The 26,777-nt window shown below is 39.3% G+C and overlaps 1 protein-coding gene across 9 annotated transcripts in view; it reads right to left on the bottom strand.

Annotated features, from left to right (window-relative positions):
* The window catches only part of ADD3 (adducin 3), a 127,264-nt gene extending 102,256 nt beyond the window's left edge, over positions 1-25,008 (bottom strand). For 4 of the 9 annotated variants that reach the window (XM_074382857.1, XM_074382860.1, XM_010333031.3 and 1 more), the window contains exon 1: positions 22,700-23,002. The gene's annotated coding sequence lies outside the window, so the exon portion shown is untranslated. Of the gene's footprint in view, positions 1-22,699; positions 23,003-23,791; positions 23,815-23,944; positions 24,076-24,847 lie in introns of those variants that run through there. The other 5 variants (XM_010333033.2, XM_010333044.2, XM_010333049.3 and 2 more) reach the window with 5 other exon arrangements.
* Between the last annotated feature and the right edge of the window lie 1,769 nt (positions 25,009-26,777).

Below are 26,777 nucleotides of genomic sequence, written 5' to 3'. Positions count from 1 at the left end.
GGCTCGATCTCAGCTCACTGAAACCACCGCCTCCCAGGTTCAAGAGATTCTCCTGCCCCAGCCTCCCCAGTAGCTGGGATTACAGGCATGCACCACCATGCCTGGCTAATTTTGTATTTTTAGTAGAGAGGAGGTTTCTCCATGTTGGTCAAGGCTGGTCTCTAATTCCCACCTCAGGTTATCTGCCTGCCTCAACCTCCCAAAGTGCTAGGATTACAGGCATGCGCCACCACTCTTGGTCTTATTAATTTATTTTTTATCACCTGTTTTCAAGAAGCTGGTCAGGAGTTAGCAACCATTAGAGCTAGTGGATGGAGCAAGTACTGCAATTTGGTTTTGTTTTTTAAACTTCATCAATGGGAGTTAGAGAAGGAATAGAGGTTGCTTGTAGGCAATAGCTCTCAAAACAGCACAGTAACACAAATTGGCCCAGCCAAGTCAGCTGGAATAGCTGTAGCTAATGTAATCAATATAAAAAGCAGTTATTTTGTGTTCTTTTTCTTGTTGTAGGTCTTCAAAATCTATGTATTTTTATAATTATAGCACATCTCAATTAGGACTAGCCACATTTCAAGTGGTAAACAGCCACACACAGCTAATGGTTACCATAATGACAATGGCACTCTATAATTCTGGCACTAAGTCTGGGCCCATTCTAAAGACTCTACCCTAATACCTGTTTCACAGGTTAGCCTAGATCCATGCCACTTAAAATCATCTCACAAATCTCTAGGTTACCAGGAGAATCTACCTGCCTAGATTACTACAGAACACCTGTATATCAAAAGCTCACAGTCAGCTTGACAAACATATACACAAGTATGTAACTAGTAATAGCTGTCAGGTTTCAGATATTGGCAGAGAAATGCCAATCACATAAAAATCAACACTTCCTTGACTGCCTATCAGTAGAGTAGGTTCCAATCAGGTCAGCGTCTTCAAAATTCCACAAACCTGAAAGAACTTTTAATAAATAAGATTCCTTAAGAGTGTTACTAAAATAAAGTACAAGTCTGGGCAATTTTTAAAGACCAGTAATAACTTTAAAAATTCTTTATGTCTGATTCGTCGGGATATTCCACACATTTGGACAATCATAAGTTTGTTAAAATTCAACTAAACTGTAAGCAACTTTCAATCAGGTAAGAAAACTCTTATCATATGGTTTGCTTTTTTGCAATTCAAAAAATACTTTCAAAATACATAAAGTGCAACCAAATGCTACTGGCAAAAAAAAAAAAAAAAAAAAACCCTGGATTTTTCAAATGTGACTGATTTCCAAGAACATTACCACAGATGAGGCCTACACATTGGTGAGCTTAAAGCTTTGGAAAGTCCTTATCTAATCATCTATTCAGAACTTGCCCTGTTTTCTCACTTTTCAATATTTCAAATTTTCAAATAAATATCTCAAAATATATAGCAAATCAGAAATATGATACATAGCAGAGGACTTCTCCTTAACAGATTCAGAACACACTGTTACACAGCTAATGTCACAGAAAGTAAAAATTAATGTTAATGCCAGAGCAAGAACAATATGCCATTTGCATTATAACATGAACTACAGTTGCTAAGTGGCTGTTTTCTTCCATTTAGAGAAATTTTCCTTAGTTCCAATTACAAGTTTTTAATCATTACAACAATCTATTACTCTGCATATTAAACTTGCAAAGTAGACATAAAATGTTTAAATTGCAATAACCACCGTGACAAAACTTTCAAAGAAATCGAAAGTGATGAATTTGTGCCATATATAGGGAAAGATGAAAAGTTAATTGTGATTTTTTCTTAATTAAAACAAATTCAGAAACATTTACTGATGCTATTAATGGAATAAATACATAGAAATAAAATAAGCAAAACTCATTCCTTCCTATTTAAACAATGCAGAGTATAAATGATTCTACATCATTACTTTCTGAACTTTTCAGATAAAAGTACTGAAAATCTCAACCACAATGCTTAGAGACTCATTTGCTCTGGTCAAACACCAATTTTGTGAAAAGGCTGTTTATTTAATATACTCCACATTCATTTTAGGCTTTTCTCCTCTCTTCCTGTCTTGTAAGAGGAGATGGCAGTCAGGGATGTAAATAAGCAGCAAGGATTTATTCAATACATATTTAATGAGCACCTTCTATGTACCAAATATTATCTGCATTACACACTTTATATATGTCATCTCATATAATCCTCATAGCAGGTCGAGAGGTATTTTTTTAACCCCAATTATATAGGTGAAGAAAATAAAAAGGCTCAGAGAAGGTAACTAACTTGTTTAAGGCCACAGGATTCTAAGATCTGATGTCAAAACCTGTCCCAACTTTTCTTCTCCCACACGGTTTTCTACCCAAGCTCTCCCCTCACTTAAGCATAACCAACTGAACCTGCCCTCTGAAGTTTTCATTCAGTAACAGTTGCATTTCTTCGGCAACACTAGCTTTTTGTTATCACGTAAAGCATAAATGGTTAAAACTAACATGCCCAAGAATGGTTTAATGTGTATTTTTCCCCTTTGAAGTGTCTCATTTTCCATTCAATTATAGAAGGAGTATACAGAGAGATGGCAAGACTTTAGTTCCCCCAAGAAAAACTGCTAGTAGAAGAATTCTCAACCCTGAGGTGGGATAAAAGAGAAAGATGTCCCCTGTAATCCCAGCACTTTGGGAGGCCGAGGCGGGCGGATCACAAGGTCAAGAGATCGAGACCATCCTGGCCAACATGGTGAAACCCTGTCTCTACTTTAAAAATACAAAAATTAGCTGGGCATGGTGGTACGTCCCTGCAGTCCCAGCTACTCGGGAGGCTGAGGCAGGAGAATTGCTTGAATCCAGGAGGCAGAGGTTGCAGTGAGACAAGATCTAAAAAAAAAAAAAAAAAAAGAGAGAGAGAAAGATGTTCCAGGGATATGCTATCCAATTTGATGGCCACTAGTCACATGTGACTACTGAGAACTTGAAATGCAGCCAATCTGAATTGAGACGTGCTAAGTGTAAAATATAGACAGGATTTCAAAGATTTGGCATTTTAAAAAGAGCAAAAAATTTTATGCTGATTAAATGTTGAAATTATATTTTAAATATATTGGGTTAAATCAAATATATTGAAACTAATTTCATACCTGTTTCTTTAAAACATTTTTAATGTGGCTACTAGAAAATTTTGAATTACATATATGGCTTACATTTTGGGGTAGAGAGAATAGTGCTATTTCAGGGCCTTCCTATGAGACTTCAAATTATAACATGCGAGTAATTCTAGCTACTCCACCTGTACAAAAGGCATTACTAACAGAAGGCCTGATCCTTACGATTACAACTCTTGACAGATCACTAGATTTTCTCTTAAAAGACAAACACTTTGGTAGGAACCCACATTATTACTCTGATCAGAAATGTCAAATAAATTATTATAGTAATAAGCTAACTAATGTAGTCTTCTCCCTCATTCCCCCAACTCTTTTTTTTTTTAAATAGAGACAGGGTTTCACCATGTCGGCCAGGATGGTCTCAATCTCCTGACCTCATGATCTGCCCACCTCAGCCTCCCAAAGTGCTAGGATTACAGGCGTGGGCTACGGCAGCCAGCCATTCCCCCATCTTAAAAGCCATCTTTCCAATTTTTGGTTTCATATACTTTTTTTTTTTTTTTTTTTTTTGAGACAGAGTCCTGCTCTGTCGCCCAGGCTGGAGTGCAGTGGCGTCATCTTAGCTCACCACAACCTCTGCCTCCCAGGTTCAAGTGATTCTCCTAATCAGCCTCCCGAGTAGCTGGGATTACAGGCACACACTACCATGCCCAGCTCATTTTTGTATTTTTAGTAGAGATGGAGTTTCACCATGTTGGTTGGGCTGGACTTGAACTCCCGACCTCATAATCAACCCACCTTGGCCTCCCAAAGTGCTGGGATTAAAGGAATAAGCCACTGCGCCTGGCTCTGGTTTCATATATTTCATGAACTTATTTATCTTTATTGTTTAAGAATTATGCAAGATATTAGGGTCTTCATTCTAAATATTGATTCTAAGTACACCCTAGTAAAGGTATAGTTAGCATCTGTGATTTTAGGACCCATCTGGACGATTCTACTTCCAATACATTCCTGAAATCCAGTGGTATTCTTAATCATTTGGTCTTCATTAAAATGAAGGACCCAAAGACTTTCAGGTAATTGAAGTTTCTGCTTAACTGACATTTTATTCTCTATAAACTAAAATCTCAGGGAAAGGCACCAGGAGAATTTAAAAAAAAAATCAACCATTAACTTAAAATAAATATTACATAGTTTTTATAAAAACTGACCTACAAGATTTTTACTATGAATATTTCACCATGAAACACAGCCAGACCCCATCCAGTTTAAATCAATGTAAAACATTAAATCCAAAATTCTCAAGTACCTTGACCTTGTACCTGCTCCTATTAAAACTGACTTAAAAGTACAATCAGTTAAACTGGTTATTTTAGTTAGCAATTCCCCCACCAAAAAAAAAAAAAAAAAAAAAATGTACAGTTGGCCAGGCATGGTGGCTCATGCCTGTAATCCCAGCACACTGGGAGGTCAAGGCAGGCAGATCACCTGAGGCTGGGAGTTCAAGACCAGCCTGACCAACATGGAGAAACCCTGTCTCTAGTAAAAATACAAAATTAGCTGGGTGTGGTGGCGCGTGCCTGTAATCCGAACTACTTGGGAGGCCGAGGCTGGAGAATCACTTGAACCTGGGAAGCAGAGGTTGTGGTAAGCCAAGATTATGCCATTGCACTCCAGCCTAGGCAACAAGAGCAAAACTCCGACTCAAAAAAAAAAAAAAAAAAAAAAAAGAATGGAAAATTGGGGTCATAAGTTCTATAATCTATTTCACTCAAATGACTTAAAACTATTCCTTTTCATTGGAGGGGTGGAACTGTTTCTCATTTAAATACATTCTTTTCCAAAAGAAAAAGAAATGTCAAGGTAGCTGAATACATCCAGTCTAAATTTTCAATATAATGTTCCTAAACATGTCAGAAACATTTACCATGTACATGACTTGCTTCAGTGGTGAGCACACTAAAATTGGAACAACATACAGAACATCAGTGTCGCTTTTGTTAAGAAAACAAAGTTCTTGACACATTACAGATTTTGGAAAAAACTTCACAAAACGTTCCCAAATTCAATGAAAAAAAAATTTTTTTGTTTTTAAGGAAAATACAGGTACCTTGAAAAGAAGCCTCAATCTGATAGATTAGGGTCTCTCATTCTGCCCAAACCCTGCTCTAGGAAAAAGGTCAGGTGGAATTCTGACAAAACCCCTTGCCCAAGCATTTCATGAATGGAGTTAAGATGGCTCATAATAAAGTGAGAAAGCACTGAACAGAGGCAGGAATCTCAGTTGTGAATCTAGATCTGCCACAAGCAACATGCTGCCTTAAACATGGCACTTCCTTCAACCAGACTGGGTGAGATAAGGTTTCCACAATTCTATGAATCTAGATTTTTATCACCATCTCCCTCTTTATTCCTACTTGCTTCTCCTTTAAAGTTTACAGAGAATTCCTACTTCTACTTATATAACAGAAAGACTGATTCTACACAAAGGCACAATATTAGCATCTTAGGAAACTTCCATGACTAGAGAGCCCGTGCTTCTATTACTAGGGGACTTGCTTTTAATTGGGCCATGGAGGTAGAAGTTGGCTGCCACCACTGTGAAGATTTCCATCTCTCCCACAATTATCGAACTTCTCCTCTCACCCAAAGTCACAGAATTTGCACACCTTGGGGAGCTGTGCCCCTTGTCTCAACTCCCGGGGCTTGAACGTCAAACAGGTAACTTTAGCTGCATAATAGAGACCTATATAGAGTTAAAATTTAATATTGATTAGGTATAGTAATAAGTGATTTTGTGTCATCTAAAACCTTAATCTTAACATAATTTTTTAAATCAAAAAGTAATATTTATATTATAGTATGAGTGAAAGATGATTACAGCTACCACCTCCCACTTTCTATACCTCTGCCTTAGTGGAAGGGAAGCTAGGCAAGGAAATGTTTTAATAAAATGAGACCATAGATCCAGAAACCCCATCTAGAAGAACTCAGGCTGATTCTTTCCTCAGGTTTTTCTGAGCCTAAAGCTATTTCTTATGCAGCAATTCATTTGCCAGGTGTAGGCAGGCAAAGTCCTGATTCAGGAATTTTTAAATAAACAATGAAAAACATTTCTGAAACAATGTACATGTAAAGGTGGCTGGGCGGTGGCTCACACCTGTAATCCCAGCACTTTGGGAGGCCGAGGTGGGTGGATCATTTGAGGCCAGGAGTTTAAGAGCAGCCTGGCCAACATGGCAAAACCTTGACTCTACTAAAAATACAAAAAAATTAGCCAGGCGTGGTAACTCCAGCTATTCGGGAGGTTGAGGCATGAGAATCTACTTGAACCCACTGCACTCCTGCCTGGGTGTTGAACTGAAACTCTGTCTCAAAAAAAAAACAAAAAACAAAAAACAAAAAACAAAAAACAAAAAAAAAAAGAAAGAAGAGGAGGAAACTTGAGTGGTTTGAGGGTGACAACTTACTTTTCACTGCACAGTTATTTGTGCCTTATTTTGTTCCATGTCCTTATATTTCTTACTCAAAATTTCAAGTATTTATAAAATAAAATGCATTTTATAAAAATTTGATTCAAACAGTAAGTTTAACTTTGAAACCAAGTTAATAAAATTCTTGCTTTTAAACAACTCAGTGCTTTCCACTGATTTTCATTTTACTAAGAACTGCTTTTCAGTTATTTTAAACATCTAATACTTAAAAATTGTAAGCATGAAAGTTTCACATTGAAATAATTTAAAAGTTAGTTCTGTCAAATTCAGTGTTTTCTTCCACCCATTTATAAAATTACTATGTCCTAATACAAAACCCTGTGTTGAATATCTTACTACAAGGAGCTACAAACGAAATGGTAAACTGTGCCTGTAACTAAGCTATTAGAAGAACCAATCATTGTTTCACCATGCAAATGTGCAAAGTCTTACTGGGTGGGATTCTCCACTAAATTCACATAGCAAACATAAATTTGCATGTGATTTTCTGGGTAATAATTTATTATAGGTGTTTACTCTATGTTTACTTTTGAAGTTCTAAGATAAACCACCATGTTAAGGGGAAACCAAGATGGCACAATGACTTCCTGCAATAACAACATGCAATACTTGATTTTGCAATGCCCAATGCCGTCAATTCTTTTTTTGTTATTCTATTGCACAAAAGTTCTTTGTTTAAACTTTCAACTTTTATTTAAGTTCAGGGTGTACAGGGTGTACATGTGCAGGTTTGTTACATGCGTATACTGTGTGATGCTGAGGTTGGAGTACAATTGATCCTGTCACCCAGGAAGTGAGCATTGTGCCTGATAGTTTTTCCACCCTTACCCCCCGCTTCTGCCTCTAGTTGTCCCCAGTGTCTGCTGCTGTCTTTATGTCCATGTGTACCCAATGTTTAGCTCCCAATTTAAATGAGAACATTTGTTATTTGGTTTTCTGTTCCTGTGTTAATTTGCTTGAGATAATGCACGGCACAAAAGTTTTTAAATTAAATGCAAAAATACAGCATCGGGAAGCACCTTCATTGGAAACAAAAAGATTATTCTTTAGCCAAAATGACGACTATTCAACCACTTCCAAATTCACAAACGAAAACAAATTCAAAGACTGGACAACTGGGTAATACTTAAGCAGTAATGCAGATTAAGAACTAGTCAAGTTTCTAAAATGTTTATATTTGGGAAGACAAATATATCTTCAAGACTTGCTGAACCTACTTCATTTCCAAGTAGTACAAGTGTTATCTTTCCTCTGTCAAATCAGAGTATTGGAAATGGAATCAAATGCTACATTTAGATTTCGACCCTCAGTGACTAAATATTTCTTCAGCCTCCCCGTTGTTCAGCAAGTTGCATAGATTTCTGCCCCCAAAATGTACCATTCCTTCTTGTCTTAGTCTGTTCAGGCTGCTATAATAGACTACTATAGACTGGGTAGCTTATAAGCAACAAACATTTATTTCTCACAGTTCTGAAGGCTGGGAAGTCTAAGATCAAGACAGCTTCTTTGTTCATAGATAGTCACCACATGGAGGAAGGAATGAGAGAACTCTCTGGGGTCTATTTTATAAGGACACTCATCCCTTATAATCACTTCCCAAAGGCCCCACCTCCAAATACCATCACACTGGGGAATTATGTTTCAACATAGGAATTTTGGGGAGAAGAGAACATTCAGACCATATCATTCTCTTTCTAATCTCAAAATCATGACCTTAGTTCACGTGCTTATCTCTAAATGCCTCCTAACCACTTTGCCAACACTCTCTCTTTCCATTGTGACTTTCTTCACATCACCAAATCTCAGACACAGAAAGCGGTGCCACAGAATAAAATCTAAATTTCTTAAAGTAGCACCCAAGGCCTGCATGATTTGGTCCTCTCTACCTCATCATTCCTACTTCCTCTCCCATCATATCCATCCCCCAGACTTAGACGACTTTGCATATTCTAGTGTTACGGCCTGTAATGCACCTGCTCCCCAACAGCTGAAATCCTACTGGATCCTCTAAAGCTCAAGTCAAATGCCACTCTCCTCCCTGACCTGTTTCTCCCCAGTGAGATATTTTCCTTCTGTGTGCCCATCTGTACTTCCTTTGAATTGTTGCTCTACTATAGCTCTCAGGTTTGTGTTGGAGTCAGTTACTTACATAAATGTCTATCTTCCCCACTGTTTTTGTCTGGTTCACATATGCTTCCGTTAAAATACTGAAAACTTATCAAGCCATGAATATAGGAGCCATTGAAATAATGTAAACCACTGTTTTCTAGAAGTTTTCATTCTAAAAAAGAATATATATTCAAAATAAAATTAGGAGGTGAATTTTATGGTATGTGAACTATATCTTTAAAAAATGACTTTAGGATAAGTGGTATATGAAAGGTAAACTAGAATTTTTTTAGCCAACCCAGTACACCATCATCTTTGATGGTTCTGTTTTTTTATGAAGGTAAATATAACTTTGGGTTGGCTAAAAAAAATCACGGGGAGGCCAGGTGCCATGGCTCACACCTGAAATCCCAGTACTTTGGGAGGCCCAGGCGAGTGGATCACAAGGTGACGAGTTCGAGATCAGCCTGGCCAACATGTCAAAACCCTGTCTCTGCTAAACATACAAAAATTATCCCAACGTGGTGGAGCACATATGTAATCCCAGCTACTTGGAAGGCTGAGGCAGGAGAATTGCTTGAACCCAGGAGGCAGAGGTTGCAGTGAGCCAAGATCGTGCCACTGCACTCCAGCCTTGAAGGGAAGCCTCCGTCTCAAAAAATATATATATATTTGAAATGGATTCTTTCATATTTTAATATAGATATGGGGGAAAAAGTACACCACCTTTATTGCTTAAGACCTAATAAACTTATTCATAAGACAGTACCTACTCTAAAACCCATGGAAAGGATCATCATAGAGGCTTCTTCAGCTTATCTAGATCATCCCCCACAAAAATCAATTGTTAAAAAAAAAATTAGACTCACCCATGAGTTATCAAATACAGAACCGCAAACCACCTCCTGATTTCTACCTGGACAAGAAAAGTACCTTAATTCCGCCTCTTTAAGCAAAGCAGGCTCAACCAGGTTGAGTGCAGTAATTGTTTCATCCAACTTTCTACTGGGAAAACAGTTCTGTTTTAGAAGTAAGGTCCACATAAGTTATTTTAGTTACTCTTCTATACATCTGAATGTGCGTGCACAGATTTTTTCCTGGTATTTTTAAAAACTTGAGACATAATGCACATACCATAAAATTTACCAATTGTACATTTCAATGGTTTTCAGTATATTCACAATGTTGCACAACCATCACCACTATCTAGTTCCAGAACTTTTTCATCACCTTTCCTTTTCAAAAGGAATCCCAGCACCCATTAAGCTGCCACTCCCCATTTCCCCCTCCCCGCAGCTCCCGACAACCACTAACCTCCTTTCCAAATGTCTATTCTAAACATTTCATGTAAGTGCAACCATATAATACATCGTCTTGTGTATCTGTTTTTCTTTACTTAGGATGTTTCCAAGGTTCATTCATAATATAAAATGCATCAGTACTTCATTCCTTTTTATGACTGCATAATACCACAAGGTACAGATATTGCATTGTTTATCCATGTATCAGCTGACAGGCATATGGGCTGTTTCCATTTTTTGGCTATTATGAATAATGTTGCTATGGTCACTGGCGTACAAGTTTTTTACAGGAACACATTTTCAATTCTCTTGGGTATATACCTTCCAGAAGGGCTGCATCATAATAACTGTTACCATTTTTAACCACGTTAACGCTGAGGAACAGCCAGACTGTTCCATTTTCAAAGGGCAGTAACAACGTTATTTTTATTTTCACATTTTGATTAAAAGCAAATTGTTCAATCCCTAGAGAAAATGATTTTGTTTAGGACCAAGTGTCTGTAGAAGTTAAAATAAATTCAAGGTTTTATAAGATAAATTAAATCCCTTCAAAGCATAAATATGCATATAAATACTTCAAATCCACATTAGAGCAAAGTTTATTCTAGTCATCAAACGGATTAAATATGTATCCATTTTAAAAATTAAGAAAAATGACAACTCCCAAGTTTATAAAGTCAGCCCATAATTATGCACTGATCTCTCCTCACAGCAACTTCCAAATAGATGTCTAATAGACATTTCAAATGAATGTGTCTCAAACTGAACTCTTATTCTCTCCATTCTCCAGACTACTCCTCCTTAGACTTTTGCTTAGGCCCAAAACCTTGGTGTCAAGTTTGATTCCTCTCTCTCAACATATACCCCCATATTCCAGCTAGAAAATCCTATTGATTCTATCTTCAAAATATATCCAGAATCCCATCAATTCTTACCACCTCTACCAGATCCATCATCTCTCACCAAGAGTATTGCACTGAGCTTTTAAGTAGTCTCCCTGCATCTACACTTGATCACTATGGTCTAGTCCCAAAACACAGACAAAACAAACCCTTTAAAACATATGTCAGATTGTGTCACACCTCTGAAGTTATCCAGTGGCTTCCCATTACCTCCACCTCATTCTGCTTCATCCATGCCAGCTATGGTTGGGTCTCGGGGCCTTTGGCTTCTTGTTTCCTCTGCCTGCAATGTTCTTCCCCCAGAAGAACATTGCATGCTCTCTCACCTTCTTCAAGTCTTTGCCCACATGTCACCTTCTCTGTGAGGACTTTTCCTGGACACTCTATTCAAGTCTTCAATTACCCCCAAACACTCCCTTAGTCTTCCTTTCCTGCTCTATATTGCTCCATAGCATTTATCACTAACATGACATATACTTTATTTCTATTTACTCCCAAGAATATAAACTCCATTACAGCAGGAGGGCTTTTCTGTTTTGCTTACTGCCCAACTCCCAGCCCTTAGAATAGAACCTGGCACATAAAATAATTGCTTAATGAATACTGGTTGAATGAATAAATGAACATATAAAGGATGCACTGAGCTGCTCAAAAAATAAAAGCTAAACAGGTCACAAATATTTTTGAGGAACTAGTATTACTACAATGAATAAAGTTCAGATGACAGTGGAAAGCAATTATGGAGAAAGACACAATGTTTCTATAGTTTGCTTTAGGAAAAGTTGCATCCTTGCTCATTTCATGGATTTTGGAACAAATCTGTCCATTGCCAAAGGCCCTTAGCTTCTGAAGAACTGAAAAATTCTGGGAGTTGACAAGTTCCTGGAGTAATGATGTCCTTAAATGCCACATATACATAGAGCCAAGGACTTTCTTCATCTTCCATTAGTCCCATTCCCAGGATCTTCACACAGCACATCCATAGGTTTCCTGACAACTTTCCAAGACCTACAAACTGGTGAATTTGGCTTCTTCAGAAGCATAATCACAGCACCTTCAAGTAGAGATGAATCTTAAAAATATGCTTTATCCCAATCTCTCTCATATTTTATATAAAAGAAAACTAAAGAAAAGAGAAAGTTGTTTGCTCAAAATGTCTTGAATAGTTACGCTAAGTATTTTTCAAATAGTAAGGGATAAACATGACAAATTTGAGTTAAAGAACTGAGACTGGAACAAATAACAAACAACACTATTTTACAAAAATTTTAAGTAAAATGATCGTATTTGGTATCAATTCCATCCATCATCCACATATTAGATTTAAAAGTTATATATAAACAGAGACATTGACAGAATATGCTCTAGCATTAGGCAAAGTAAATGATGGATCAATACAGATTTTTAAGAACGTACACCTCTTCCCCAAAATGAGGCTTTTTGTGTCTAGTGTTGGAAATGATTTGGATTCCTAAAGTCTTTCTGCTAATACTCACTTTTTACTGCCTTCAAAACAGATGTATAAGGATGGATAAGGAAACCAGTCATTTTCATATGGGGTTAAGAGGGAGCATAGTTAAAAGTCTACATGTGACCACCACTCCCACCCCATCCCCTCCCCTCACTCCTGCCATTTTCTGATGTATGGCCAATCCTTGGCATTGTTACAAATAAGGCCATGCTGTAGCCTTTAAAAATGCCTTCTAGTAGCAAGATATTGTGAATCACTATTATGAACTATTTCCCATCATCCTACAGAAAAAGAATCATTTACATGTGCAGTAATTTCTGACCCAAATCCTTTCCATCTTCTCCATTTAGTGACATTTTAACTTCCCCTTCAAGATCCACCCTGTTCTTCTTTCCTGTGAGGCCTTTTCTGACCACTCCATCTCTTTTCTTGACCAGCTGACCTATGGCATTTGTTTTCTGTGTCTGTCATTTGGCATTCATAACACATTGGCAAGCAACATCTTTTGTATTGTTGTCTTAGTTATTGCTGACTATTCCTATGTTCGACTGGAAAATCAGGGTCTCAAGGAGGGATGTAACTCATAGCCTATGAGGAATTTCTGGAAGACACATAGTAAAGTGTAATTCCTTACAGATAAAGGAGAAGGGCCAGAAGCCCTAACAGGATGACTGGGTTAAGAATACACAGCACAACCATCATTTAACTGCAATTTAGAAGCTTTTCGTCATACCAAAACAGTGATCCTCAACCTTTTTAAAGTAACATGATATCTTTTAAGGTCAAAATGTGTTAACAAACAAGACCATCACTCATAATAGTAGTCAGGTATTAAATATCTCCTAATTTAAAGGATACATGAATTCAATGAAGTTTTAGTACATACATGTAAGATACGGTACTCATTCAGTATACAGAACGTACTTGGCATACACAAAAAGTTGAGGTTCCCCCAGGACCTCAGGCTGGCACATGGTTTAATTTTATTGTATTGTGGACATGGAATATGGCCATATTGAAAAGTACTGCCATCTAAAAATATTTAGGAGGAACCTATATATAAATATATATATCATATATAACATTTATCATATATAAAACAAATATACATATATTTAGGAGGAAGCTATATCTATGATATATATAAAACATACATATACATATACATATAACACATATATATAAAACATACATATATCATATATATAACATATATATCTCATATATATATCAAACAAATCCCCACTCCCCTACAAAAAATAAACACAGCAGAAAACTCTTCCGTAACTCTTCTCATGAAGGGTATATTTTAAGCACATGTCTCAATGTGAAACAATTCACTTCATGTTTCAATAATAAACTTTTCTTGTGGTTTTAAATATAGCAGAAGGAACAAAAGTTAACATAGACAAAATCAAATGGAAAACATTTGGAAGTTCGTCTCACGTATACATCCTGATTCTAGTGAAATTTCACTCCTATTTATCCATTTTACCTTTTTTTTTTTTTTGAGATGGAGTTTCGCTCTTGTTGCCAGGCTGGAGTGCAATGGTGCGATCTCGGCTCACCCACAACCTCCACCTCCTGAGTTGAAGTGATTCTTGTGCCTCAGTCTCCCAGGTAGCTGGGATTACAGGCATCTACCACCACACACAGCTAGTTTTGCAGTTTTAGTACCAATGGGGTTTTTCCATGTTCGTCAGGCTGGTCTCAAACTCCCAACGTCAGGTGATCTACCTGCTTTGGCCTCCCCAAGTACTGGGTTTACAGGTATGAGCACCTCACCTGGCCATTTTACCGTTCTCTAATAAAAAATAAAATTAAATTTAAAAAAACAAGAATCACAATATCAGTATTTTCCAGCCAAGGCAGAAAAATTCTAATCTTGGTTCAAATCGTCTGTGCAGTCACCAACAAAAATAAATGTAAATAAATCAGCAGTATAGCATAGTGCTTAAGGGTATTAGCCCTGAGCTCAAATCTTGGCTTTGCCATTTATCAACTAAATGATCTTGGGCAAGTTACTTCACTAAACTTTGGATAATTTATGTGAAGTGCTTAACATGATCCTTGTAAGGTTTTAAGAGCTAATAAAAATGGTTACTAATTAAGTAATTATACATAATAGATATAAATATATAACAATCAAGTGTAATTTTATAGCAACAATTTCAAAACTTCCTTTCAACTCCTATTTTCAAAGTTCCTTCTTGTCTGGCTTTGACAAGCGTATTCCCAGATATCTTAAACCTCCACTGGCCTATAACTAGTTCTACTACCTCCAGTTCTACCCATGGCTGCTACCACAGAACATTTTGAGAAAACAGGAAAAAGAAAAAAAACAAAAACCAGGACACCTCTAGCATACACTAAAACAACAACAAAATCTACTTTGTTACAGTGAATTCACTCAAGTAGGAATCACTGCCTTAGAACACGAGACAAAAAGGGCAGGAGGAAAAAAACAGTATTTAAGTATTCTTAAAACCCTTACCTCCAGTTAGGCAAATGATTTCTTTGCTGATTTTAAGCCCAAGCAGATCTTAACATCATTACTGTCTGGAGGAGCCCTACCAACCAGACCTACTACTGAAAGACTTCTCTCATTACAATAATTTTATTTACCACTTAATTTAATAATTATTCCACCACTGCTTGGCTGTTTTTAATATAAGTCTCAACAACATCTTAAGGTTTCTCTTTTCCCATGCATTCCAACAAGTACTGAATTAGTTCTTCATCATGTGTTTAGGCCTCCTGTTGGGAAGCATAATTAAAATTAGGCAGGCAACAATTCCACTTGGTACTAAGATCCTGTCAAATTCTCCAAAGGAAGCTGGGCCTGGTTTCTCCAGGAATTGGCTGAGAGTCCTATTAAGGAAAACAGGAGCTGCTCAACTTGATGCTGGCCATTCAGTAGATGGCACTCTTCCCTTTGAGCCCAAATTCAACAGCTCCAAGAAGTATGTTCTGTTACATTCAGGTGTGACACAAAGCCGGGTTCTCTCTTCAAAGCACTTAACTGATAGTCACAATCCCTCCTGAAATGCTGACTGGTCAAGGCAGACACTCTATAAGAGCACAGGGACGTTTAGATTATAAGACAAACACAATATAAAATCATCTACCTAAGTGATGACCAATTAATCAGCTTCTCAGAGGTTTTTACTATGTCAAGCAGATATACCGTTCTTATTCAGGCATAAAATGTTCCTTCCTTCCCTATTACATTCTGCTTATAGTGGTGACAGCCTTTCTGTGGCTAGTGACCACACCCTTATCTACTGCATGTTTTATTAAGGTATTTAGTGACGGCAAAGTGCTTCAAGAACTATGACTTTATCCGTATCAACATTCACTATGACAGATGAAGTGAAGGATGTATTACTTTCAGCATTTTTAACTGAAAATAAATTTGATTTCTATTTAAAAACCAAACATTCTAATATGGAAATCACCACAGATCTAGTTTTGCAAAAAAACAATTGTTTTTAAAGCAATGAATTTCTAATTCATTGATAACATGTACTTTAATAAATAGCTCCCAATTATCAAGTGTCAGTAAGGTTTGTCACAATTCTATTTTGAAAATCTTTATTTGAAACTTAAGCAGACAGTTGCGGGGAGAGAAATGAAAAAAATTCCTTTTTGTGCAATCTCCAGTTGAAAGCTAAAATTTTAAGCAATCAGATAGAATTCACCTTAAAAATTCTACCTTCCCTTAGGAAAGTGAAGTCAACTCTGACAATAAAAACTATAAAAGGCAGGCAAGGTAAGAGGCACACTGTTTTTACCTTTAAAAAGTGGGCTGTGGAAATAAGGAATACAAACAATGCATCAACTTCATTGCAAATCCTTCTACCTCTCATTTGTCACAGGCAAGGAAGTGTTTCACTTACCAAAGCACTTACACCCAATCACAACTCCATTTGAGCTCTGACCATTGCCCTTTTCCAACCACGTCCTTAGATATTAAAAGGCTCACCTTAAAGAATTTTTTCCTCATTAAAACAAATGAGAATAGAAGTCAGAATGCAGGTAACAGTTGCTCACTCTAACTTCCTAGGGCTTAAAAGTAGAGTGTTGTTAAAAGTCCCTGGGGAAGGGAGGCCTTGACTTCCAAATACACTTCTTTAGATATACCAAGTAAGCCTAATTATCTTCTCCAGGAGGATGAGTAAACCCATCTTTCTGCTATGGCATTTAGTCATTCTAGCAAATCAAATGACAGGCTGAGAATGCTGTATGGAAAAGGAAAAATGAAATGCTGTGCTTTCTCAGGATGAGCTGAGCCACTGTGGAAGAACTGCACAGAAACACTGCTGATGAGGACAAATTAAAGACATACACCAAGTTCCCATAATACTAAAAAAATTCAACACTTCTCCAACCTGATTGCTTTTACATTGTTTGAGTTCCACCTCCACTAGCAGGTAACCAACAAACAGCCATGGGAGCCGAGTTGAATAGGCTAAGTCACTCACATCAGCACTCTCTTCATCCATTCCATCTAAAAAGGTGACCACTTCCCTTAGTGAGGGAGGGGAAATTAAGAAATCACAAGAATAAATTTAAAGAAGTATGGGAGCTTTAAAAAATAATTTCATGTCTATTGCTTGGAATTAGGTTATCCTGCTTAATCCACTGCCTGCCTTAACATATCTGTGATCACTGTTATTTTATTTCATTAATGTAGCACACTTCTTGAGATACTGGTTTTAAAGACATTAAGTTATTGTCCTTAAATTTCTCAGAAGAGTTTTTACCCCCTAGCTGGTTGAGGGAAATGTTTATCCTATGGAAATTGCATACGCCCACTGCAGAAAAAAGCAGTTTCATAACCCCAGTTTAAAACTATAGCCTTGGCCGGGCACAGTGGCTCACACCTGTAATCCCAGCACTTTGGAAGGCTGAGTGGGGAGGATCTCTTGAGGTCGGGAGTTCAAGAGCAGCGAGGCCAACATGGTGAAACCTCATTCTACTAAAAATAAAAAATTAGCCAGGCCTGGTGGTGGGTGCCTGTAATCCCAGCTACTGGGAAGGCTGAGGCAGAATTGCCTGAACCCAGGAGATGGAGGCTGCAGTGAGATTGCACCACTGCCCTCCTGCCTGGATGACAGAGAGAAACTCTGTCTCAAAAAAAAAAAAAAAAAAAAACCATAGACTTGAAGAGGTAGTCATCTTAAATGCCAGTTAATGTACTGTATATACACCAATCTCCTCAGGCCCATTTTCACTGAAAGAAAAAAAAAAAAAAGTAAACATATACGGTGCTGATGCAGATCAGTCTGACATTAAGTAAAAGGCTCAATTTAGATTTAACTTTATTATAAAGATACAAACCAGGCCTGTGGCTCATGCCTGTAGTCCCAGCTACCTGGGAGGCAGAGGTGAGAGTATGGCTTGAGCCCAGGAGTTCAAGATCAGCCTGGGCAACATAGTGAGAGTGCTTCAAAAATACAAAAAAAAAAAAAAGAAAGAAAGAAAGACAGAAAAAAATATATAAACATATGCCAAAGCCTATACATCTTGTACAGTAATGGTTCAGGTTTTAGCAGAGTTCCAACGAGGCGATATTATCTTCAAGAAACAAACTTACAAGAAGAGTAAGGCTTTTAAAATCAAAGATAGGTTTCGTCCATTGTACACCTTTTGGTGATCATGCTACTACTATTTGGATTATACTAGACAACTCTGAAAGCTGCATTCTTTAAGGTTTCTAGGATACTCTAAATGTATTCCTTCAGTGAGTTAAGTAATGTCCGAGAAGCCTGAAAGAGATTGTTAATGCAGCTTTTCAAACATACTCAACCAAAAACAGTTTAAGGAAACAAGGGGCTCTGATTCTCATTATCTGTGCTACCATCTAAGGTTTTAAGTTAAACAGTACTTTCTTAACATTTAAATATGTTTTCTACTGTGCAATTAATTCAATTTTGAACTTTGAGACTCATCCAGATATTCAGCAACAATAAAATGCACATGAAATAAAAGATCCACAAACCTTTTTTCTCTAACACTTTTCCCACATAAAGGTGTTAACTCTATGCATACTGTTGGTACCAATAAATATTACATTAATACACCAGTTAATACACCGAGTTAATAATTTTTAACTTTACCTAAAGGAAGCGAATCCCTCAAGTAGCATGGTTTGACATACACATACATACATACACACACACCGTTAATTAGCTACTGCTAGAATAAAAAATAATTTTATCTGTCTAAGGGATAACAGACTTTTTCTTTCAAGTAGTAGCCAATGAAAGACCTCTAACTTGTATGTTTTAGAGAGGATTCTTGATATATACAACCCATTACAGTAAAAATTTGAGACTGTCTTGGCGTTTGGCCAAGAGAATTTAATCTCTGGCAGAACCTGAAAGACCTCATAACTATCTTACCTATAAATACTCTGGCATGGACCTGGAGTTCAAACCATCGAGCATTAACAAAGAAGACGTAAAATAAAGTATTAAGGCATTCATTTTGAATCTCAATGACATGACAATCTATGACTGTCCAATTAATTTTAAATTGAGTTTAAATAATTTCAAATAGGTTTATGTTTAAAAGGAAAAATAGCACTGCTGATTAGATACTTACAATTTTTTAAAAATTCAAACTCTACATATTTAATATTTTCAAAGGAATGTGAAAAGCACTAAACCTAACAAAAATAGTGTTAATTTAGTGTGAGAAACAGATTAGTAATCTGCATCTTCAATAAAGCTTGCACTTTCTTAATTCAACACATGCTTGTTTTTTTTGAGAGGGCGTCTCACTCTGTTGCCAGGCTGGAGTGCAGTGGCGCAATCTCAGCTCCCTGCAGCCTCTGCCTCTCGGGTTCAAGCGATTCTCATGCCTCAGCCTCTGGAGTAGCTGGGACTACAGGCCACCATGCCAAGCGAATTTTTCTATTTTTAGTAGAGAGCAGGTTTCACCATGTTGGCCAGGATGGTCACCATCTCTTCATCTTATGATCCGTCCACCTTGGACTCCCAAAGTGCTGGAATGACAGGCGTGAGCCACCGTGCCTGGCCAGCACGCTTGTTTTTAAATATTTTTTCCTAACATTCCTAACTTCCATAAAGTTAATCTGCTCTATTTAAACAAAGGAAAATGAGTTATAATGCAAGTACAATATAATGGAGGCTATGTCGAAGAACATAGCATCTACCTACAATGATTCTAAACATTACTTAAAACAGCTCCTAATTTGCTTAACATACCAACTACAATGGTGAAACAGCAACACACAATTCCTTCAGGAATATGACAAAGTATAAGCTACAAGTTACATCTTCCCATTTAGGGTTCATTTCAGGAAGCAACTCAGGTGGTATTTACAACAAACAAGTTAAAAATTTATCTCAGGTTGATATGATGTTGGTAAACAGAGGGTGATAAGGTTTTCTGATTTAGTACAGAACTGGAATCTCCAATGGGAATTAGCGCCCCCTGGGGCCCTACCTATCTAACAAGCTTAAAATGAGAAAAAAAAAAAAAAAAAAAAAAAAGGCTTAGGTATCTTTAGTAATTAGAAAGACAGCATACTCTGGCACAAACTCCAGCACCCTAGCTAAACATATGTTGTGTATGTCAAAAGAAAATACTCTTTCAATGTCAAAAGGTGACTGTACTTAATGCAGATCAATCACGGCTCTTTAGATTTAAGCACAACTTGGTGGTATGAATACCACCATGTATTCACAATGTGGTTAAACAAGACATGTGCACCTGACAATCTTGGGAATACTATCTTCATAGTACTGCTAAACAGCAACAGGGGGCAGTGGTTACATGGGCTCACTCTTGGGCCAGACTCGGGGTTCAAAACCAACCTGTGTCACCTAATATCACTACACCTTGGGAAGATACTTAACCTCTCCATGCCTCTGTTTAGTCACTGGGTTAGTGGGAGGATTAAGTAAATTAAATTATGTAAAACTCTTAGTGCCTGGCATAGAGGTTAGGCAAACAAATACTGGCTATTACATATATTTGCTGAGTCTTCACATGGTGGGTAGCATGACCTAACAGTCTTCAAAAAGATATGTCACTTTATATACTGATAATGATAAACACATAAAGCACTGAGTATAAATTCTATTCTAAGCACTTTACATATAACAACTCAGTTAAGCTTATGTTCTGATGTGACTGTTCCCCAACACACTACACACACAGTTGGTTCAAAGCTGGGTTTCTATGCTTTTATGTGATTTCTTCCCTCAACAGAAAGGCTTCTTATACTCTGATGACAGGCATACATGCCGCCAAGTACTGCTAACCAACGCTTTGAGATGGGAGAGATTAACCAGCTAACCACCTGTAGGCTTACATGTGACAAAAGCACTCAGACATGATAGGCCTACTTCAGGAAGCCTCAAAACCTCAGAAGTTGGGCACCACCCTGTATCTAGGGTTTAGGATTGTGATTGTGCATAAGAGTTGGGCTGTTGCTGATGTTATGTTCTCTTAGTCTCAAAAGACCCTTTGGTTTTACAAAGAACAGATCTACACTTTAAACATAATTGAGCAGAATTCACGTTCATCCAGGGATAATACTGAAGAAAGGGGTGAGACAGCAAAGTGTGCAATTTTCTCACTTTCGGTCAATGCTTGAAACTTACATTTTGAAAATACAATCCTATCAAGCAAAATTAATATTTCTCAAGTGTCATATGATCAACTATGTCCAATGTTTACCAAATATTTCCGGTCATATATGTAAAATGCAGCAATATATTGAATGTCTCATACCAACTATCTCAAGAACTTCTTCAAATTAGGTTTAACATTCAAAATAGATACACCAGTTTCTTCTTTAAAAACTATTACCAACATGCCAGCACTTCTGGCCACCTTAAGTGTTAGCACAGACTGAGCTCTTCAGAAAGACGAAGAGATAAATGTAGCTGTCTTTATTTTTTCCTGGTCCTCCTTCCAGAAAGTTAATTTGCTCCATTTAAGCAAAGGAAAATGAGTTATATATAATGCAAGTACAATATAATGGAGACTTCGATATAAAAACTTTCTACCAATGTTCCATTTATAAAGTTCCAGTTATTTACAGGGTTAAGTAAGTTAACCCTGTAAATGGGTTGGTCCCATAACTTAATTACATAAATATTTTTAACAATCAAGTATCTAACTTAAAAACGACAAATTGCACTGTCCTTTTTTTTTTTTTAACAACACTCTCACTAGGAGTCTTCTAAAGCCAAAATTAGGAACGTACCCGGCACTGTGCAGTCAGAAGCCATTACAAGAAAAGCAACCATTTAATATTACCAAATCTAAAATGCTACCTAATTTAACGTAAACGTGCACGCCTGTGTATGCAGCTAGTCCCATATCCCAGAATCTTATCAATTCCTTCCCCCAAACTTGCATGTAATCCTCCCTCAAAGCTCTTGGTTAGGTTAAATTCCTTAACACTCTACCAGGTTAATTGCAACAGCACACGTGCCAAGGAAATTAGTGGTTTTCCTTGTGCTCCCTTTTTCAACGAGCACCTACTTGCAATTAAATCTCTGCAACAAAAAAAGTTCACCTGAGGCCATTCTTCCCCTTTTAAAAGAGGCCCAGATTATTCTACCTGCCTGTGGTCTTGCCTGAGCTACAATAGCATACCTCCAAAGAGGCTGGACGTGCCCCAAGCACCAGCACACTAGACCTGCTGCCAACTTCGCCTGTCACCCCTAGCAGGAAGCGCAACCTAACATGCATACGTTTGTAGGGGTGGTGTGTTTGTGTGTATGTATGTGTTGGGGGGATGGGGAAGTGGATTACAGGAGAAAGGTGACCGAACACTTTCAACTCGTACCAGTTTTTTTTTTTTTTTTTAAATAAGGATAAAAAACCTAAAACGAACACTCTCTCTCTTTCCTCCACCTTTTCCAAGCGCAGGAACCTCCCGCCCCAGTGGAGCGCACCTCCAGGGCTTAAGGGCCCGGGGTCACCTAAGCTTCAGCCAGCAACTGACTTTAGTACTCCCCGCCTTCGTACGGAAAACCAGAGGACGCCCGAAGCGTCAGGCCCACCCCGCGGCGCCGTAGGCCGCGCACCCCCGCCCCAGACCTTCCCCCGCAGGTATGCTCCCCTCCGGCCGGTCCGAGGACCCCACTCCCGCCCGAAAAAAGGGTTCACCTGAGGCCGCCGAAACAGCCAATAAGAAGTGCCCTCGGCCCCGCCAGCCGCTGCTCCCCACCCCTGCGCGACCCCCGGTAGCGTCCCTGCTGCCAGCCCCCTCACGGGTGCCCAAGTCCCGGCCCGGAGGAGAGGCGGGACGACGGCGCCTCCGCTCCCCGCAGGATTACCTCGCAGCGCGCAGCCGGCTTTGTGTCTCCCCTCCCTCCTTCTCTGCAGCCGCCCAGGCTGCAGCCGCTGCCCGATCCGCCGCTGCCGCCGCCTCTTAAGCGCCGCAGAGCTCCAGCGGGGAGGGCGGGAGAAGGGGAGGGGGCGTGAGGAGGGAGGGACCTGGACACCGAGCCCCGCGCAGCAGGAAGCGGCGACACCTGGGAAGCCGACGCCTCTAGCTCTTGCTCTCTGTTTTAAAAAATCTAATTTAAACCCCTCTCCTTTCCCTCCCACCCCTCACACTAGCGACCGTTACGGGCTGGCGGCTCTCGCTCTGGCGGGACCAGCCGAGCGCCCCGCTAGCGTCCCTTGGTCCCACCCCGAGGCCCCCAAGCGCCCCCCTAACCACGCCCCGAAGGCCCGCCCCTCTCGCAGCCCCCGACGCTTCTGGCCCCGCCTCTTAGGCTCCGAGGCGTCCCGACCCCGCCTCCTCAAAGCCCCGCCTCTGGCAGCCCCGAGCTCTCTCTGGCCCCGCCCCGAGCGCCCCTCGAGAGCCCTGGCCCCGCCCCCGCAGCCCCCTCCGCGCCTTTGAGTGCTAAGTCCGTGAAGCCGTGGCGGCGGGGGCCTGAAGGACCGGCAGCCGGGAGAGTCTGGTTCAGAGCGGCCGCCTGGCGCCTCTTCAACGTCGTCCTCCGGCTGCGGCAGCTCGAATCCGCAGCGTTCCCGGAGGGCCAGCGGGGGAAACGACCCCGACAGAAACCCGACCGCGAGGGGGAGGAGGGGCGCCTCGGAAATGCCTCCCGCCCTAACTGAGCGAGCCCCCGACTCCCACTGCAGAGGCTGAGCCGCCGTTTTGAGTCAGCCTCGGCCGCCCTCACTGGCTGCTGGGGTTTTAGGGGGAGGCCACTGCAAAGGTTCAACCTCCGCATGCCGCTCATGGGGCCTGGACTTTTCCTCTCTGCACAGCTGCCTTCGCGGGCGCCTTGTCCCCCCCAGCCCCGGCCTCACCTCTACACAGCGACAGGGCAGGGCTCTCGTTTCCGCTCATTTGGACCGCTCGAGAGTCTTCACTCCCACTTTGGCCCCGGCCTCTGAACCTTAGGAGAACTCACCTCTTTGAGGCAAAAAAGTCGAGGCATCGCCAGGAACCTTCAAAATGAATCCGGGCCCGGCCAAACTTTGCAACACGCAATTGCAGAGCTATGGATCCATCCACAGGTGACACCGGGCCGCCCTCCGCCCCATCGTCCAGACGTGTTTCTCACCTGCTCTCGAAATAGACCTCCCAGCAGTGCACACTTTTCTCTGCCACCCACGACTTCCACGTCCGTCCTGCACACATGTTCTCCTTGGGCACCAGTATACTTGCAAGCACACCCCTCGGAGCGCCATTCTAGTGATTCATGGTCCCTTGGGCCAACCCCACCCTAACACACAACAAACTTCATTCCCCACCCTCTCTCTCTTCGTTTCCAAGGCACTGGCGACAATCCACTTCATTTCCTTTCCTCATCTGCAGACTCGTCCCCCTCAAATACCTCACTCCATCCCCCTCATCTTCATCCCCTCCCTCCTCCCTAAAAATGTGCTAATTAAAATGTAGTTTCCTCTTCCCACACACGAAGTGTGGAAAATGAATCTTGTCTTGACACAAACTGTGATTCATTTATCGTTTTCTCTCTCCACTGGACTAAGGCTATAGAGATTTTAGTGTACCACCATCTCCCATTTGCTCAAAAATCCAACCATGCCTTATTATTTTTAAATACTCTTAACGAATCGTGGGGAAGGCTTCCTAGTTTAGTGGGGGAACAGTGCTTAGAAAATGCCCAGCCTGACATTTTATTTGGCATTTAAAAATATCTGCAGTATTTGAGAGAGATATTGGGAGTGGCTGGATATTTTCTTGCCTTTAAAAAGAAAAAAAAATGAAAAGCTTTGCATGCATCAAGCTTAGCCTTTTTATGAATAGCAAAAAAAAGTATGCTAAGGGAACCTATCAGAATATTGTCCCCACTATATTTTGCTAGTCACAAATCTAGACCCCACCACCGCTACCAAAAGAAGACAAATTAACATAATCCATTTTCAGCACATCTGATGAACAGTCTTTTCCATGAGCATTCCTTTTCTCAGTTTCTGGACAAAATAGATACAAATATCCTTACCCACCAAAGATCCAAAGCTTCCTTCTAACCAGGGTAGTAGACGTACGTGTCTGTGTCTTCTGTTCTCTAGGTGTGGATTCTGCAATGCTGCACAGAAACCCACTGCAGCCTCAGACCAACAGCAGCGGCGGCGGCGGCGGCGGCGGCAGCAGCAGCAGCTTCTCCCAATGCTGAGTAGTAAAGTGTTTGACTTCGTAGACTCCACAGTTACCATTAGGCGCTTGCTTATAAGAGAGCAGATGGAATGTTTCTTTAAGGAATGGGTTTTGTTTTTCCTTTCCAGTATTGCTTCATAAGAGGCAGAGAGGGTGGAATCAGGGAGTTGTTTTTTTTGTTTTGTTTTGTTTTGTTTTTGTTTTTGTTTTTTTTTTTTTTGTTTTTTGTTTTTTTTTTGAACAGAGTAAAGCAGTACAGCTGTGGGAGGTCAAGGTTAAAATTAACTGGGTGATTGAGGAAGGGAGGCAACGATTTTAGTGTAAGTCAATGAAATGCTAGAAGCCCCAGTTTTAAAAAGCTCTGCTAACTTCAAACATTGGGGTTAATGGCAAAATAAAGCTGTATGCCTTGAAACTGATGAGTAATTTGTGCTAATATTTAATTTCCAATCATCGTACTAAAATGATAACTATGTAAAGGAAAGCTATTTAGTATTTAATTCAAGAGTAAAAAGAAAAAGGAAGTAAAACTTGTTTATGTGACTAGGAGCATTGGATTCAAGTCCTACCTATAAGCATACTTGGAACTTCAGTGAATACCAGTATTAGAAAATACATGATTGACAAATTTCAGTGTGTGCTCATGTGTTATAAAATTCACAGTATTATATATAGAAAAAAACAAAATAGATCTGAAATAATTTTTGGAAAATAATAGCACAGTATTATGCTATTTCAGTGGCAATTCAAAGGTCAGCAAAATTAAGAAACACAAGTGGATTGACTGACTTTAAGTGCATTTGAATCTACTGTTTACATTATTAAAATATGATGTGTCCACACATGAGAATCTGCATTGTAACCTTAAATGTTGTCTTTAATAATATTACTTGATTTAAGCATTGGCCAGCTATGTTTTTTTACTTTATAGGTAAATGAAGAGATGTGATCTCAAAATATGACTAGAAAAAAAATACAGAAAATATTCTGCCTTTGATTTTCTTTGCACAGCCTTTGTTAATTATGTACCTGTGTGATCTTGATGAGTAAATAACCTTATTTGGTTCTTAGTTCCCTTTTTTGTAAAGTGAGGAAGTTGGATTGGAATTTCCCAGGTCCTTTAGCATTCCAAAATAGTGTGATTTTATGACATTCATATTTTTATATTTTTGTTATTTAATGCAAGTATGTCCCGCTCTCAATTACTTTTTCTGAAAACTTAGATTAAAGTAAATCTTTATTGTAAATGCTTAACCAGAGTGTGTTACTTGCCACTATTCTGAAATATTTTGGCAAATTATTTCGTAGAGTAAATAAACTTAATTTTATCTGATTATGATTTTGTACCAACTATGACCAATTTCCCTGAAGTAGGACCCTAATATATTCTTAAGGATACCAACTGACTGGAGTACTATAATGTATGTTATGTAATAACTAAAACATATTTTAAAACTGTAGCATTTGTAGGATGGTAGAGGTAAAACAGATTGTAGAGCTTACCTACTCCAACCCTGTAGTTTTACACATAGAAAACGTGGAAACCTGAAGAAACAAAATGGGGACAGTGTTAGGCACAAAACTAGGGTTAATTATGAATCTCCACTCTTCACACACACAAGGCAAGTAAACTACGCATGAACATACACAGGTTCATATACCCACTCTGGGGGCTGAGCAGGACCTGTCACAACAAAAACAAGTAGTTTCAGGCCGGGCGCCATGGCTCATACCTGTAATCCCAGCATTTTGGGAGGCTGAGGCAGGCAGATCAC

Source organism: Saimiri boliviensis, chromosome 12, assembly GCF_048565385.1.
Source record: "Saimiri boliviensis isolate mSaiBol1 chromosome 12, mSaiBol1.pri, whole genome shotgun sequence".
In the NCBI taxonomy this organism is placed as follows: domain Eukaryota; kingdom Metazoa; phylum Chordata; class Mammalia; order Primates; family Cebidae; genus Saimiri; species Saimiri boliviensis.
Note: the sequence above shows the minus strand (reverse complement) of the source record. Positions and strands in the feature narration are given on the sequence as shown.